The sequence below is a fragment of the Ruditapes philippinarum genome, unplaced genomic scaffold, assembly GCF_026571515.1.
Source record: "Ruditapes philippinarum isolate M1 unplaced genomic scaffold, ASM2657151v2 ctg6558_1_1_1_1, whole genome shotgun sequence".
Classification (NCBI taxonomy): Eukaryota; Metazoa; Mollusca; class Bivalvia; order Venerida; family Veneridae; genus Ruditapes; species Ruditapes philippinarum.
In genome coordinates, this window is record NW_026857893.1 from 39,438 (window position 1) to 46,006 (window position 6,569).

Consider the following 6,569-nt stretch of genomic DNA (forward strand, 5'->3'; position numbering starts at 1 on the left):
AAATTACCCCCATTTTCTAAAGATGTAATGTATTTGCTTGAACAAATAGGCATCATAGAAAATTTACCCTATCTTTCTTCATTGTCAATTTAATTCAATGGGGTTTTCTTATTTTAGTCAATTAGATGTAGTAGTTACTTGATAGTATAACATTATTTGGCTTTACTTACTTTGTTTCAGTGACCAAAAGGTTATAACTTGGTAAACTTACCCAAATTTTCAATGATTTAGTGTGGTAAAGTTATTAATAAGGCATTATAGAAAATTAGCCATTATTTCTTAATTTTCAATGAAATTTGTTGGGATTTTCTTATATAAGTCAATTTGATGTAGGTATAACTTAATATAATAATACTATGTTGCTTATATAACTTGATTCATTTACCATGAGGTTATAATCAGGCAATATTACTCCCATTTTTAATGAATTAGTGTGTAACTGCTTGTATAGTTATACATCATAGGAAATAAGCCATAATTTTTTGAATATTCAATGTAATTTATTGAGATATTCTTATTTTAATCAATTAGATATGCTTGTTAATTAATATAATAGATTTATGTTGCACTTATAATTCTGTTTCATTTCCTAGGCTGTTATAATAAGGTAAAAATCCCCATTTTGTAGTGAATTAGTGTTCTATCTTAAGACAGTAAGGTATCTTAGGAAATTTGCAATAACTCTTATATTTTGTAATGAAATTTGGTGGGACTTCCTTACTTTAGTCAATTAGATACGTTTGTTAATTAATATGATAGATTAATGTTCCTCTTATAGCTTTGTTTAAATTCCAAGGCTCTTATAATTAGGTAAAATTTTCATATTTTGTAGTGATTTAGTGCATTATCTTGAACATTTAGACATCTTAGGAGATTTGCCATAATTCTCATATTTTGTAATGAAATTTGTTAGGACTACCTTATTTTAGTCAATTAGATATGTTTGTTAATTAATATAATAGATTTATGTTATATAAAAAAAATTCTGTATCATTTCCTAAGAGGTTAAGTTTAAGGTAAAATTACCCGGTGTATCAACATTTTATGTGGCACTGCTTTCTTTAATAGTTGGGGTCCACATAGAATTTACTGTAACATTTATATTTTTCGTGGACAATTATTGAAATCTTCTTTTTTAAGTCATCTTATTAAAGCTTTTAATTAATAAAGTTTATTTGGATTGAGTTATCAATTACATTACTTTTCATATGGATCTTGTATTATGCTCTTTTTAATGAACTGACCTACCTATGAAGCATAAAATTGATATTGTAGGAAAATTAAAATTACAATCAATTGAAATTGTACAGGTCCCAAAAGATATATTAGTGTGCAAAATGGGTTTTTGTAAATTAATATAAATACATAGGTGATATTTAAGTATATTATAGTTAGAATTTTATCAGTTATGAGGTTTATATAACTTACTTGAGGGAAGTTAAATAAGTGACTTGGGACTACAGCATACCTATCTAAAAATCTTCAAAGAATTATATGGTTATATATGGAAAGGTTATATACTTTTAAGTTAGCAAAGGGCGACACAGGCTCATCTCGGGTATCTCAAAGGGGTATTACAAATGTATGTTAAGTAATGATTACGGATTGATAAACCTTATAAGTGATTTTAGATAATATACAGAAAAAAAATCAAGAAAGCTATATATGTTTATCAAAGTGGGTTATATTATGGACCTCATATAAGATTAAGATATATTTGAGCCGCGTCACGATAAAACCAACATAATGAGTTTGCGACCAGCATGGATCCAGACCAGCCTGCGCATCTGTTCGCTATCAGTGTTATACGGTTTGTAAAGTGAACAGTTAAAAGCCCAGGCCACATACAAAAATAGTAGTCTATGACTTGATTATGAGCTGTCAGATAGGGGAATTTTGTAAAGGGTGGCTTAGCCTGTCTGTTGTGATTTCATGTCTAAAAAGTACAACATGGTATATATTAGCCACCATAGAATTTTTTATCTAGAAAAAAATCTAGATATTTTTATTTGTACAAAAATATAGAAATAGTACAATGTATAATTATTAAAATGTTCAATATACATGTACAAATAATGAAACTATTAACAAATGTCGGTACAGCTGCGGTACGGTATTTAGAGGGTCACGGGTTCGAGTCCATGTCAGGATGCACTTTTTTCTCACCCTGTAACTGACATACATTTGTATAGCCCACCTAGAAATTAATTCACAATGCTAAGTACGTAACCCTGGGAAATTCGAAGAAATATTTGCATACACAGTAGGTTTATAACTATTCAGTATTTAAACAAGTAAAACGTGTAAGCGGCCGAATAGCTCAGAGGAACTCAAGAGCCGCGGAATCGTATTCCAAGTGTCAGGGGTTCGAGTCCCTGCCAGGCTGTTACATATCAATATAAATCTGTCAAGAAAAATAGGAAGGAACTGTCTAAAATAATTATCACCCTAAATAGTATTCGGATAGAATTAAAATTAAATTAAAAATTAAATTCAGACAGTCTTTGATGAAAAGTCAGAAGATGCAATTAATTGGTAATTATATCTTATGCGTATGTAAAATAGGATTAAAACTAATTAATCTTCGGCGTAAAGCATGTAGAAATCTGACCAGTATTCACCGCGAGGTCACACTTTAAACTTTAAAACTTTAATGTAAATATCACAATAATACTTCTTTATATAATATTTCTATTCTTTGACAGGGACACAGAACATCTCTTACATGTTTAAGAAACAAGAAATTTACATAATATATCTAAGATATTCTTTTACTTCTCAATAGTAAGTTAACAGACGCAAAACGCTTAGACGAACGCAGACGCACGCTAAACGTTTCTGGGAATAAGAAACGCACGCTTTCAGACGCACGATAAACGAAAAACGATACACGGAAAACGATAAACGTTAAACGCTTGTAAACGATGCACGCTTGAGAAAGCGTTTCAGCAAACGCACGTTGCACGCTATACGCACGCACGTTACACGAAAAACGGACGCACGAAAAACGCTATTTTTGACAACCGAAACGTTCACCCTACTGTATGACATAATATGTGGATTAAAATGTTCTGATAATTTCTCTTGGCATTTCAGCGCTTTAAGTCTAGGAGTTTTAGCTTCCCTTCCTTTGAACAACTTGCCTTTGACTATGACTTGTTCTAGATTTAATTTTGTTTAAAGTTAAAAAAAAACTTCTTATGTTTGTTTCTTTTAAGCATATGTCTACCGTTTAAATAATAACTATTAAGAAATTTAAAATTTATTTATGATCTTTTTTAAAAAAAAAATATTTATTTTCAAAACCCTTTGGGAAATAAGTTTTTAAAGTCTATTTATTTTAATATGGGCGAATATAAAAAAGTTTTGATCAAACATCTTTAAAATTATTTAATCAGCGGAAAAAGATAAAGAGCCCCCTTGCTAAGAAAGATTCTTCAAGAGCAAAAATATCATTTTTAGATAGACAAGAACTAAAGATTCAGTTTGAACGAGACTTTTTTATGATAGTTTAAAGAATGTGTAACGTTTGTCACTCCACTAGGACTAACCGTGTTACTAAGTTATAGTCATATATGCAATGTTTTGTTTTATTGGATTTTAGGTCACACAAACAGCTTTATGAGTAAAGGAAGAGGTCCATCGTGCTTTTCAGGCATGCACTTGAGTAGAACCACTTACTTTGATGGTGCTGCAGATTTTTTTCATCGATTCTGATGCAAACATGTTTGTCTTTACTTATGCAAAGGAATATTTAGTGCGCTAGTTTAACTTTTCTGTCTGTGTTTTTGTACAAAAAATGCACCTCTTCATGCCTTTAAACGGACATTGTGTGTAAGATTTATGCTTCAATTGTTTCGTATAAAATCTTTTGATTTTTCTTTGAAGTCATGCGTTTAGTTTGCATTATATTTAAATAAGTATTAACCATCATTTTAAGTTTGATATTTGTTAAGAAAGGAAGTTATTGTCTGGAAATTTTGATTGTGCTTGCTATCTGTTCATTGTCAGTATATGTCTCCTTAGTGCTTTAAATATATACTAGTACTTAAAATTTGCTAAGGATCACGTATTCTACAGCGCGTTACTTTTGTGTATCTGTGATAAATGTGAAACTTGATTAAAAGGAATTAAATATAATTAGTTAGGAATTGATTTTTATAAAAAAATGACAAAAGGAAGTGTGCCTGTTGCGGAAAGAGTGTGCTGGACGAAAATTAACATTTTGAAGATCACATTGTGGAGTAAAAAAATCTTGCAAATCAGGAAATGATTGGCATATGATGTTTAATACGGGTTTTGAACGTTCCCGACCTCCAGCGTGGCCCTGCAAGACATTTCCAGTCATTTGAAATCGGTTCAACATCCTGTGGACAACGCTCTGCCTTTGTGAACACCCAGAGTCTAAGATACCAGTACCCCTGTTCATCTCATCTTCACTAAGACGACGTCTAACCTGTCGATTTGCCATAGTTTGTTAATTTCGAACACATATTTGCAATAAAACGAGAGAAGTATTGCTGCTTGTACACGTGTAAGTGTAAGCAATAAAACACCAAATTTCCACGGGTATGCTTTTTCACGTGCTTATCGTGCAAGGTGTACATGACAAATCGATAACTTATGTATACGATTATGAGGTCCCCGTACAGGTGTATTGTTAGCGGAAATATGCTTTTAATATGATGATAATAGGACTGAAATATGCAATGTCAAAAAAGGTGACCCTTTCAAATTTTGAGTAGTATATAACCATTTCCTAAGATGTACTGTTGGTATTTGGAATTGTTTATGTAGATACGAAGTTACGATAGCCTAATTGTATGTAGATCCACAAAGATTTTATATTTACAAAACGAAATATGGAAACATTAATTAGTGGAATCATTAGTGTAGCAGAATCTTGTCTTTTGTATTTGAGAAGTCTATTTATTTGTACATAAGTTTTACAGCGTAAGTGGGTGAAACGATAATGTCTTTAATATTTTCTACAAGTGAATTGTTGCTTTAACTGTTTTCCATAACTTTAAATAATATTTTCAATGTTTGCTTGTTGCGTGCACGACCACGTGTCATGAAAATATACTTATCATGAGCAAAACTCGAAACCATAGCCAGAGGCTTCAAACCTTATCAAATTGTCGTCATTGGTGAAAATGTTATCAGGACAATAGGCCAGCTTATTAGGCGTTCCTTTAAATCATTATAACATGAGTTATTATTCGTTTAGAAAAAATGACTTGATATATATATAATTACCGTATTAGGTTCTGCTATTATCCGTTGCCAGTGTTTTTAGAAACAAATGTTTTGAATTTCTCCTCGAATCATGTCTCAATTGTTAACATCAAAATATCACAACAACCACATTTAACTCAGTAAACATTAACACTAATAAGTCCAATATATTCCCTCATCGGATTTGAAAATAATACATTTTGAAATATAAATGCTGTCACTTTTATATTCGCTTTACGGTTAAAAACCCGCTTGCCTATGAGCCAATCAAAATTAAAAATCGACTACCTTAAAATATTACAATACTAATTGCCTATTTATAAGTATTACGTATGACATTAGATACATTAAGAAAAACAAATGACTTTAACAGATAAATTCCATATTTGTTTTGCTTTAGCCAAACACAAAAACATTAAGGGTACACTCGATTGATTTTGAATACCCGCAGACTTTCTGTTTTCTACGCTTGCCTTTTGTCCATGTGCTTTACTGATTATATTTTAAATGTACACCAAGGGTCTGATTTGTTTTTAAAATGTTTATGTTCTATTTTGATGTCGATTGAACTTTTAAAACTGTTCTGATTCATGACCACATGACTAACAGATTTTTTATAAAGGGTAATAAACATGACGATTGTAGTATCATGTTTACAGAAGAAAAAATATCATTTTGCTACTTCTGTGACATGTTCTTATATAAATACAAAAAACGTTATTTTCTTCTCGTATTTGCAAGCTAAATGTTCCGGATCAAATATTCAAATACCAATAATTACCATACCTTTTCAGAGTTGAATAGTTTTAATATCTGAAGTTTAAAATGATACCAACTATACTAGTGTTAATAAATATATATTCTAGTGCCATTTTGAGAATGTATCATAGTCTTATATTTGGTCGAAGAAAGTAGCAACCCAAGCATGGAACGTACTTAAAAAAATAGCCTGTAGCATGCGTTATCTTGACATTATATAAGATTTATAATAAATAATCATAACCATTCGTTCTGATTTCTGTTATCATGTAAATATTTGTATGTCATATATCCATGTAAGGTTGTAATTTACATTACTTATAAATAATATTTTGTACCATTCGTTCCCATAAACTGTTATGTTATAAAAATATTTCATGTACGTAATATATATTCATCATTGTTTATTTCCATATGTTAATTATAATTATTATTGTTATTGGTTATAATTCATATGATATCTTCTGTTAAAATTCAGATAACGCTATAAATGGTCTGTAAATGCTGGAACTATCAGGATATTATTCACATTGTAATATTAATAATATACAACATGTACAAGCTTATCATTC